Source organism: Bos taurus, chromosome 24 (assembly GCF_002263795.3).
Source record: "Bos taurus isolate L1 Dominette 01449 registration number 42190680 breed Hereford chromosome 24, ARS-UCD2.0, whole genome shotgun sequence".
In the NCBI taxonomy this organism is placed as follows: Eukaryota; Metazoa; Chordata; class Mammalia; order Artiodactyla; family Bovidae; genus Bos; species Bos taurus.
Genome location: NC_037351.1, coordinates 40,402,670 through 40,415,159, shown reverse-complemented (window position 1 = coordinate 40,415,159; position 12,490 = coordinate 40,402,670). Strand labels below are relative to the sequence as shown.

Below are 12,490 nucleotides of genomic sequence, written 5' to 3'. Positions count from 1 at the left end.
TGAACGTGCACGTAGATCCCCTCTTAGCTGCTCTGTTCCTATTGTCTACATCTTTGCTACCTGATTCACCAACGATTAAGACGAAATAGAATCATCACCACTAACAACCATGTTCATGTGCTTGTGGGCTCAGTCGTGTCCAACTCTGCAACCCCATGGACTGTAGCCCACCAGGTTCCTCTGTCCATGGCATTCTCCAGGCAAGAATACTGGAGTGGGTTGCCATTTCCTTCTCCAGGGGATCCTCCCAACCCAGGGATCGAACCCGAGTCTCCTGCATTGCAGGTGGATTCTTTACCATCTCCACCATCAGGGACCATGTTCATGATCATATGTAAATAAATGTTTTTTTCTGTCTTCCACAGTCTGATTCATAACATTGAGCATGCTACAACACAATTAATAGACTGAAAATATACTCTGGATCAAAACAAACTTTAAGAAAAAAAAAACATTTTAAAGGAGTGACAGAATCCACTTTAAAAGAGAATCCATACATAGGAAGCTTCCTGTCTTACAGCCAACTCTTCACAGCTGCCAATATGGTCCAATAGAGAAGAAACCAGCCTCATACAGCTATTGAGCACCTGAGGAGCGGCTAGTCCAAATTGAGATGCAAGTATAAAATACACACCAAATTTTGAAAACTTAGTCTAAGAAAATGTAAGAGATCTCATTAATAAATTTTATACTGATGACATGTTGAAATGACAATATTTAAATATTTTGGTTAAATAAAATATATTAAAATATATAATGAAAGGATATTAAATCTTTTTTACTTTTTTAAATGTAGCTACCAGAAAATGTTACATTGTAACTGTGGTTCACAAAATATTTCTATTGGACAGAGTTGAAATAGTCTAAGATGCAAGTCAACCATCCACTAATTCCAGCGAAAGTATAAGATAACATGTATTCTGTCCCTAACTTTCTTGTGTGCACATGTGTGTGTGTGCACATCCTGCAGGGGGCTGGAATTGCAAAGCTGCCCATCAGGAAGGTCTCTGAAACACAAGATTCAGCTCGTTGCCTTTAGCCTCATCTCTTGACATTTAAATCTTCCAAAAATTTCCTCTGCTTCACTGCTTCCTGCTGTGAAAGCTTTCAAGCAAAGCCTGGTGACCCAGTCTCCCAGGGGGTATGCACTCAAGCTATGGCGGCCACCCCTGCTCTAGAAACTGGTATTCAAACAGGTCTGGGAAGGGACAGACACCTGTGCATAAAATTATGTCGCGTTAAACATAAGCAGGATGTCTACATAGGTCAGGCCACTCACTCAAGCCACCTGTGCTGTTCTCATCCTGCAATCATGACCACCAAACAGAGGTGGGGAGGGGACTGGGTTATGGTCAAGGGCTAAGTCCCAGCCCTAAGCCTATGAAAACTCTCCACTGCTTCAACTGCCTCCTACCCTCCTGTCCTTGCCTCCCCACTTTTCTACTCTAACTGGACATTCCTGGTGGCCATGGGGCATCCACAGCAGGGCACTGGATGCTCTCTAATAAACACTGGGGACAGCATTCTTAGCCTTTCCACAGAGGAGTTTCAGGATATATATATACATTCATTCATTTGACCAATATTGCTGAATGCTGAACAGGAAAATCTTAGCACAGGACAAAGATAAGGGGGCCTGGGACCAAGGATGCCCAGAACAGTAGTTATAGGGAGAGAGTGGTCAGCATGAGCCTCATTGGGAAGGCAGCGTCTACACTGGCCTCCCGGGGTCCAGGGTGAGGAAGTGAGCTGAACAGGCACCCTGGTGTGGGCTCAGGCCCCCAGGGCCTCTGTGGGGAGCAGCACGGCCAGCCTGGTCCATGCGCAGGACGGCAGCCACAGCTGTGGCCACAGGGGCCGAGTGACAGAAGGATGCAGAGGAAAAATCCCAGACCAGGCAGGACTCAGGGCCATGGGTTGCTCTGAGATGAGAACCTGCTGGAAAGCTTCAAGTGGAGGGAAGATCTGCTCTGACATCTGCTTTGTAGAAACCACCCAGCCTGTGGTTCTGGATACTCCAGGTTCAAGGGTGCAAGCACAGACTATTGAACTAAAATGTGTTAAACACTGTGGCAATGAATAGCGAAACAACAGTTGAGACAAAAAGGGAAAGAATCGTGGTTCCTGACCTGGACTCCAGGAAGAGGGGAGAAAAGGACACCCCACCTCCATCAGACACAGAACAGTGTCACTGTGACCTTCGTCACCCCAGAACAGATGGTAAGACCTGGGCGGCAGGCACACTGCACTTAAGTGTCTTACCACTCTCCTCCTTCACTTAGCTTTTCATTAAAGCTACAGAATAGCTTTAATCAGAGTTTGAATTTTCCTTTTACACGAAAGAAACTTTCTATGAAAGCACACAAAATGCAATAATAGAAATAGAAAAGGATGAACACAAGTGATCCTGGGAATTCCAACCTGATTCAACACTTTATGTGGATTGCCTTTGGACTATGTCTAGCAGGAAAACGTGAGTATGTTTTAAAACATACCAGTATAAATAAACATTAATACAGAACTAATTTTTTCGTTCTCATTTCACTGAATAATTACACCTTTGGGCAAACATGAATAATTTATTAAGCAGCATGCAGTTTCTATGTAGTCCTGCAACTTTCTGCCCTCATTACACAATCCTCCAAAATCATTCCAGGGCCAACCATGGCAGAAAAGGGACTTCTATGCAAATACCCTTTCCTACTGGCCTATGGATAGTTTTTCAAGTGTCTCTCTAGGTTAACAAAAGCTATTCAAAACACTCTCTAACACTCTTCTGTCTTAAATATGTTTAACAATTTATTAAAGCTGTAAAATGCCAAACTTCTTTTTTTTTTTTTTGGTTCAATTACACACATTGATCCTTAACACAAAACCATATATTTTGTGTTATGGTTTCTCTAATACTTCTCTAATATTATCAAAAGTAACCCATACTTCAACAAGGACTATTGTTACAGTATTAATATCCTCATAAAACAATTCCATTTTGGTGGCTTGGGACCAAGGGCCCGAGGAGAGTTCCACTTCATGTTGAAACTGTCTCTCTGTTGAGCTGTTGTACTAAACCAACCTGCAGTGAAGCATCAACACGTGAGTGCTCGGAGGTGACCCGTTTTGATAAGTTTCTCATATTGAGGACATGAATGACACAGATCTGCGAGGTCCTCATTTTTCTTGTGTCCTCCCATTCTCTGTTGTACTGCAGATCATCACCAAATGGTAATCTAATTGCTACAACTATTAATTATGCTCGAGATTAATGTGAAATGCCTGCCACACAATGTAAATGGTACAGTGAGAGAAACATGCCGTCTTAATGAACTTCTAACACCTGAAACTGTTTGGTAACATTATCAGTCAAGTAAATGAGCTTCATTTCCTCTCAGCTGGCTATACTGTAGGGTTGGTGCCTGGTATTATTGACTAAAAATGTGCTTCAATATTAAATAATGAGCATGCACCTGAACTCTGGCCTAGATCCATATACCTGCCTCCCCGACCGCCTCCCAGGTCAACCCAGAAACAGAATCATGAGTCCCTGCTTTTAACTCCCTCTAAATACTTTCCCACCTACCCTGACCCAGCACCCCATCCCCTCAAAACACTGACTTGCATCGGAACCTCCAAATATAATAAGGTTTCCAAGACTTGTGTAAATGGCTATGAAAAGTGTACATACATGGGAAAGAGTGGGGAGAAGGTTGGTTACTGGCAATGCCATCACTCCAGCTGCTCAGACCAGAAACCTTACAGTCACCCTTGACCCAGTCCTTTCTAACTCAAATCCAACACATCAAATCCTCTGATTCTACCATGAGAAATACACCCCGAGGTTGATCATTCCATCACCTGCCTCGTGGTCACCAGTCCAATCAACCATCAACACTTTTTGCACTGAATAATTCAGTAGATTCCTAATGGGTCACCCGGCTTCCACCTATGTCCCTATATAATCTGTTCTCTAAAAAAAATGCAGAGGGATCTTTTTATAAAGTGAGCCAGACTGTACAGCACTGGGCTCCAAAGCAATGGCTTTCTGTATGTGAGGAAAAGCCCTACACTATCCAGGCTCATTCTTCTTCCCTGGGAAAGAGACCTCCTGACCAGCAAGGCAAGCCCAAGCCGGCGTGAGCCATTCAGAGATGAAACGCTTTCCTGTTCTACCACTTCTGAGCTTCATGTAAATTTCAAGCCATTTTGAATGACTCTCCCCCTGCCACCACCCCCCACCAAACACGCAAGTCAGGTACAATCAAAACTGCAGCATGCCTTGCGTGGCTCAGCACTTGTAAAAACCTACTGTATAATTGGACTAAAACAGAGCAGAGGACAGGAACTGAGGCTGGACGTGGCTCCTGTCATTCTGCATTACTGCTGTGTAAAGAAGAAAAGACGCAAACAGTTAGTGATGCACGGGGCAAAGGAGAGGAATGAAAATGTCAGGAGTGGGAGGAAGCTGTTAAATGGCACCAAACGCCTGGGCGGGTGTCTGTCTGCCCATGTGCCGCCTGTCTCGCTCGATCCATCATCAGAAAGGACAAGGCACCTCAGGAGGAATGCTTGTCCTGAGTCAGGAGCACGGAGGGGCCCGCTGTCTCTGACTGCCAACGGCAATCGCAGGCCTGCCAGGAATTGTCAGTCTACGGCCTTCACTGAAATCTGGCGGCTGTCAATGTGAAATCCAGAAATAGCAGCGCTCGGAGATGCCTGGCCTTCAAACCTTCCGACGATCTGGGATGGCTGGGCTCCTGGGATAAAGGTGGTCGTGTTCAGCATCTTTCAAAGAATTGGAAACAGAGCTGGACACAACTAGCACCTCTTGCTCAGCTAAGAATCCAAAGTTGAGTCTGAAAATGGGAGGCTGCTAAGAAGCTGGAAGATTCTGAAGGGAAATGGAAAGAAAACGTGACTGCGTCTGCTTCCTAAGCTCAGGTCCCCTGAGAGAGTGGAGGGGCGGTGGGAGGATGGGAAGAGGACCAGACACGGCCCTATGATGACTATGCTGCTGGGGCAGGACCACAGCTCTCCGCAGGACGGGGACACGATGTCGGGTGGGAGGGAAGACAAAATCGCCACATGGGTAAATCCCCTCCACAAATAAGGAAATAAGCAAACAGGAAATCTTTCCTAGTTCTCTTGAAGAAAGGGAGACGGGAGGTCCAGCCAATTAGCCCTGAAAAAGAAGGCAGGTAAACAGTGGCACCACCAAGCAGCTCTCACTCTGTGCTCCAAACATATGTCCCCGTTTAGCACGTCGGCAAAAACCAAGCCCTTGTTCTCTTTCCAACGCGGCACCAAATTCTTCCCAGGGCATCTGTGCAGTGACAGCAGCAGGAAGGGTGAGATGAAGACTAACCATATACTCATATTGGCAATATATTCATGTTAACAATATATTCATTTTAACAATATATTCGTATTAACAACCCAGTGATCTCGGGTACTTGATTTTACCAGGACTCTTTCCAGTATGTGAATTACTTCAAAAGCTAGTTCAGCTGTACTACTTGCTTCTTTAGCCCCATGTGTTTTTTAAGTTTCTTTGTTTTAATGAATAGTGCGTGCATGCAGGATCAGTCAAGTGTGACTCTCTGCGACCCCGTGGACTGTAGCCCACCAGGCCCCTCTGTCCATGGGATTTACCAGGCAAGAATACTGAAGTCGGTTGCCATTTCCTTCTTCAGGGAATCTTCCTGACCCAGGGATTGAACCGGCATCTCCTTCATTAGCAGGCAGATTCTTCACCACTGAGCCATCTGGGAAGGCTTTAATGAATAGATTTCTTTTTTTTTTTTAAGAACAGGTTTAGTTTTACAGAAAAAAATCAAGCAGAAAATACACAGTTCTCACCTAGTCCCTTTTCCCTCCTCCACCTTCCATCTCCCCTATTATGAACACCTTGCCATGGTGTGCTACGTTTGCACAACTGAAGAACTAATATTGACACACTGTTATTAACAACTGACACACTACTATTAACTAAGTCCACATTTACATTACCGCTCCCTCTGCAATGTATAACCAACGAGTTCTGGCAAATGTGTAATGTTAAACATCCTTGATTAGGGCAGTTTCACTGATCCGATCATTTTTTTCCCTGTCTTTAAATTGTGGTAAAATATACATGACATGGGGCTTCCCTGGTGGCTCAGAGGTAAAGAATTGCCTGATGATGCAGGAGATGGGGTTTGATCCCTGGGTCGGAAGATCCCTTGGAGAAGGGAATGGTAACCCACTCCAGTATTCTCACCTCAAATATCCATCCCATGGACAGAGGGGTCTGGTCGGCTACAGTGCATGTAGGCACAAAGAGTCTGATACGGCCGAGCAACTAACACACACATGCCTGAAACAGCTTATTCGTCTATGCAAGACACAGGGAAGGGACAAGGACGCATCCCTGCTAACGTTCACATGGCCACTGTAAACCTGGCCTGTGAGTGCAGAAGGGAAGCTAAGCCTTACAGCACATTCCACCCCCGGCTTCCAGCCCCACCAGGAACAGTGTGATTCTAACGTGTCTGCAACACAGGGCTTGCCAACAAAGGCCGCCCTGGCTAAAGGGCGTGGGCACTCAGTTCTTTTCAAGTCTGCCTTATTTGCTCATGATAAGTAACAAAATACCCAAATGACTCTAGCTTGGAACAGACACAGTCCTGGGGAACTGACAAAACCTGACTTAACGCTTCTTCCAAGATCAAAGGCCAGGCTCTCTATCTGAGATGCTGTCCACAGGATCATCCGGGCAGCCCAATGGTCTAGTCCTCTACAATGTCACTCACTAGAGGACTTTTAATTTCTGCAGGGGCAGAAATTTAAATTCTGAATTTATAAATTCAGCAATTTATAAATCCACAAGGGATTTACTTGCCTTCCTCTGCGTTGTCTCCTGAGTCATCTGACAGCCAAATGCGCAGCATTCTGCAGGGGCATGGACGAAGTTCAGGCAGTCACCGCTACCACATGGCTTACAGTAGCACGTGTGCATTTTAATACTTTGCCAAGAAGCTTGTCAGCATCCTACCACTAAAATGGCTTTAAGTTTTATTTCTGCACACTTTCTCAAAGTGTCTTTTTCTCTCTCTCTCTCGTGATTAAAAGTGCACCAAACAAAAGGAAAACAAAGCTTCCCATTTTGGATAAAATAAGTGGGTCGTGAAGTAATTTCATTTCTAATCACTAAGTATTTTCCTGGAACGGCTGAAATGGCTCCACTAGTAGAATGGAACATGATTAAATCACAGGCCCCCTAATGCACCTGATAATAAATAGTGTCAAGTGACGTGGGTTATTTAAAAACTGATTTTATATAATTAAATTAAAGCTGGCTTTTCTCCCCATTAAATATTTAATATTTAATTAAATACTTGCTGGCTTTCACTTATAAAGATAACATTTCTAACAAAACTACTCCAAAGGTTACCACACAAGGTTTTGGAGAGTTTTCAGCAGAAACACATTCTGCTTCCAATTAGCTAATTTAATATTAAAGAGATGTATAATTATATGAAAGAGCTGACAAAAGTTGTATACAGATGTATTAACTGAAATCAAATATATGGTTATTTTAAATATATTTATATATTTTAATGTATAGTAAGTTATACTAATACATATTTAAATGTCTATAAATTTTAAATTTATTTAATTATATATTTATATAAATTTAAATTTTATAATTTAAAATTTTACTTTTATATTGTAAGTATACAAATCTATTTAACTATTTATAGAGGAATATGTATATATACATACAAAAATATATAACTTTAACACTTAAATTGTATTTATATATATTAAGTGATATGGGCTTCCCAGGTGGTGCTAGCAGTAAAGAACCTGACTGCCAATGCTGGAGACCTAAGAGATGTGAGGTCCATTCCTGAGTCAGGAAGATCCCCTGGAGGAGGGCATGGCAACCCACTCCAGTATTCTTGCCTGGAGAATCCCATGGACAGAGGAGCCTGGTCTGAAGAGGGCTATACTCCATGGGGTCACAAGAGTCAGACATGACTTAGCAACTAAACAAAAAAACAGGGTTGAGGATATACATAAGTGATTCTTTGGTACATACAATTCTGTGTTGAGAATAAGAAGGACATTAGTTAGCATATTTTACAGAAGTAAGGGAGCTTATCCACTGGTCATCTGTGTTAGTTGAAAGAATTTCCACAGTAAATAAAGAATTTTCTGATTTGAAAATAAAATAAATAAAAGTGCTCATAACTCTTAAGAAAAGATAATCCAGTATAAAACAATCTAAATTTATAAACACAATTAAAAAGAGTGTTTATTTTAAAAAACCCAGTCTTCGTTTTGCAAAAGAATTAATCTCAGTGCATCTTTTGTCACAAAAATCCCCAAAGTATTACAAAATATCCTATTTATAGCATGCCAATGAACATGCAACTTTTAAGAGAAAAACACTCTTCTTATAATATGTAATACTACACATTAACAAATTGAAAGATAAAAATCATATGATTATCTCAATAATTTCAGAGAAAGCCTTTGACAAAATTTAACATCCATTTATGATAAAAACCCTCCAGAAAGCAGGCATAGAAGGAACATACCTCAACATAATAAAAGTCATATATGATAAACCCACAGCAAACGTTATACTCAATCATAACAAATTGAAAGCATTTCCCTAAAGTCAGGAACAAGACAAGGGTGCCCACTCTCACCACTACTCTTCAACATAGTTTTGGAAGTTTTAGCCACAGCAATCAGAGAAGAAAAAGAAATAAAAGGAATCCAGATTGGAAAAGAGGAAGTAAAACTCTCACTGTTAGCAGATGACATGATCCTCTACATAGAAAACCCTAAAGACTCCAACCAGAAAATTACTAGAGCTAATCAATGAATATAGTACAGTTGAAGGATATAAAATTAACACACAGAAATCCCTTGCATTCCTACACACTAACAATGAGAAAACAGAGAAATTAAGGAAACAATTCCATTCACCATTGCAACGAAAAGAATAAAATACTTAGGAATATATCTACCTAAAGACACAAAAGACCTATATATAGAAAACTATAAAACACTGATGAAAGAAATCAAAGATGACACAAACAAATGAAGAAATATACCATGTTCATGGATCAGAAGAATCAATATAGTAAAAATGAGTATACTACCCAAAGCAATCTATAGATTCAATGCAATCCCTATCAAGCTACCAACGGTATTTTTCAGAGAACTAGAACAAATAATTTCACAGTTTGTATGGAAATACAAAAAACCTCAAATACCCAAAGCAATCTTGAGAAAGAAGAATGGAACTGGGGGAATCAACCTGCCTGACTTCAGGCTATACTACAAAGCTACAGTCATCAAGACAGTATGGTACTGGCACAAAGACAGAAATATAGATCAATGGAACAAAACAGAAAGCCCAGAGACAAATCCATGCACCTATGGGCACCTTATCTTTGACAAAGGAGGCAAGAATATACAATGGAGAAAAGATAATCTCTTTCACAAGTGGTGCTGGGAAAACTGGTCAACCACTTGTAAAAGAATGAAACTATAACACTTTCTAATACCATACACAAAAATAAACTCAAAATGGATTAAAGATCTAAATGTAAGACCAGAAACTATAAAACTCCTAGAGGAAAACATAGGCAAAACACTCTCTGATGTAAATCACAGCAGGATCCTCTATGACCCACCTCCCAGAGTAATGGAAATAAAAGCAAAAATAAATAAATGGGACCTAATTAAACTCAAAAGCTTTTGCACAATGAAGGGAACTATAAGCAAGGTGAAAAGATAGCCTTCAGAATGGGAGAAAATAAGAGCAAACCAAGCAACTGACAAAGAATTAATCTCAAAAATATACAAGCAGCTCCTGTAGCTCAATTCCAGAAAAATAAATGACCCAATAAAAAAATGGGCCAAAGAACTAAACAGACATTTCTCCAAAGAAGACATACAGTTGGCTAACAAACACATGAAAATATGCTCAACATCACTCATTATCAGAGAAATGCAAATCAAAACCACAATGAGGTACCATCTCACACCAGTCAGAATGGCTGCTATCAAAAAGTCTACAAACAATAAATGCTGGAGGATGTGGAGAAAAGGGAACCCTCTTACACTGTTGGTGGGAATGCAAACTAGTACAGCCACTATGGAGAACAGTGTGGAGATTCCTTAAAACACTGGAAATAGAACTTCCATACGACCCAGCAATCCCACTGCTGGGCACACACACTGAGGAAACCAGAATTGAAAGAGACACGTGTACCCCAATGTTCATTGCAGCACTGTTTACAATAGCCAGGACATGGAAGCAACTTAGATGTCTATCAGCAGACAAATGGATAAGAAAGCTGTGTAATACTACTCAGCTATTAAAAAGAATGCATTTGAATCAGTTCTAATGAGATGGATGAAACTGGAGCCTATTATACAGAGTGAAGTAAGTCAGAAAGAAAAACACCAATACAGTATATTAACACATATATATGGAATTTAGAAAGATGGTAATGATGACCCTATATGCGAGACAGCAAAAGAGACACAGATGTAAAGAAGGCTTTTGGACTCTGTGGGAGAAGGCTAGGGTGGGATGATTTGAGAGAATAGCATTGAAACATGTATACTATCATATGTGAAATAGATAGCCAGTCCAGGTTCAATGCATGAGACAGGGTGCTCAGGGCTGGTGCACTGGGATGACCCTCAGGGATTAGATGGGGAGGGAGATGGGAAGGGGGTTCAGGATGGGGAACACATGTACACCCATGGCTGATTCATGTCAATGTATGGCAAAAACCACTATAGTATTGTAAAGTAATTAGCCTCCAATTAAAATAAATTAATTAATTTAAAAAAATTATGTAATACTAGTGTACAGGCAATTAAAAATAAAACAAATTCCAACAATTATTACATGCTGCCTGGTTATTACAAGTTTTCTTGCCTTGTAACTTTCAAAAATTCTTTATTTCCTCAATATTAAATTGTTTTAATAACAGAATAACATTTTGAAATTAATCAATAGATTATCCATTCATGAACTTCTGTGTATAAGTGCAACATAAGAAAGGAAAAGAAAGAGATAAGCTGAGTAAAAACTAATAACTTTTCTTTGGGCTTCTAAAACAATAAGCCCGGATTACAGTCATTGGGATTTCTCAGTCCATTGAAATAACCCAAAAAACTGAAAATATTTCACACTGAAAATAAAGAAATACAGGTTTGAGCCTTAAGAAACAGAGGCTTTCCAATGGTGGCTTTTACTTCTGGCCACGGCCGTATGGACATTTTTATCTCATAAAGACTCACATGAAGGAAAAAAAAAAAGCACGAGTAACCGAAAGGCAGCATCGTGAGGGAACATGTGTTCTGCTGTCACGCATTCCCTCACCTCATAGTTTCTAAAAGGAATCCATGTCTTTGCTCTTAGAGCTCAAAAGAATATCTATTTTAAGAGATTACATTCAAATTTTATAAAACACTATGTCACATATATTCCTAAATACTGTGAAATCATAATTTTCATAAAGCCAGGAAGTGAAATTCATTCCTGATATGCCATCACCCCAAATATAGGAAAATGCATTCATATCTCATTATTAAAAGATAGTGACTACAAAGATGACAGTCTTTTTAAAAGTAATAAAATGTGGATTGAGAGGCTATGACTGAACGCTCGGGCCCCTCTACCTTTTACGTGTTTGTAGGTTGATGTGGCTGCAGGTAATTGAGCCAGAGGGTAAAGGAGACCATGATTTTCATGATAAACATTCCGATAAGCAGCCCAAGTGACCACCCCACCGCAGCTTCTGACAAATCAAGTCAACACAGAAAGCTTCTGCGATGCAGACATGATGCTGCTATTAAAAAAAAAAAAAAAAAAAATTTTTTTTTTTTAAATAAAAACACCAACAGAAGACAGCACAAAACAAAGCAGGTGCTCACAGCAGCCTTTTCTCCCCCATGCTGTGGAATAATTTTTTCCATTCCCAAGATGATTTAAGTTGACAAATTGGTTTTTCTGGCCGCTTAGCTTCCTGACCTCGAAAAGTCCATTTTCTAACTTCTGTCTCATCCAGCTGTTGACAGGCTAATGCCACCAACCCAAGTAATAAAACCTCCACGGGGTTTAGGATTAGAAGAGGAAATGGTAACGACAGAAGAATAATTAGATGTGAAGTCTGCCCAACTTCTAAGAGCAGACCTCGTCTCTAAAAGAGAACAAATGGTCGTCTGGAAGGAGGTTAATGTATATTCCACTCCTCCCTGGGTACGATGCCATGCAGCCTTCCTAGGGGGAAAAACTGGAAACTCCTCATGCCTAAAACACTTCTTAAAAGTTGATGCAAATTAAGGGCACTCTCTACTTCGGTGCAATCTTTCTCAGACAAAAGTAGACAAATGTCTACTTTTCTTTTCTTCACGGAACCAAGTCAATAAGCCTAGCAGACCTAATTGCTTTTAGATCCTAAGGTATTTGGGGAAA

At 40.7% G+C, this 12,490-nt stretch overlaps 1 protein-coding gene across 5 annotated transcripts in view; it reads right to left on the bottom strand.

Annotated features, from left to right (window-relative positions):
* PTPRM (protein tyrosine phosphatase receptor type M) overlaps positions 1-12,490 on the bottom strand; it is a 665,201-nt gene that overhangs the window by 580,062 nt on the left and 72,649 nt on the right. The window lies entirely within an intron of this gene.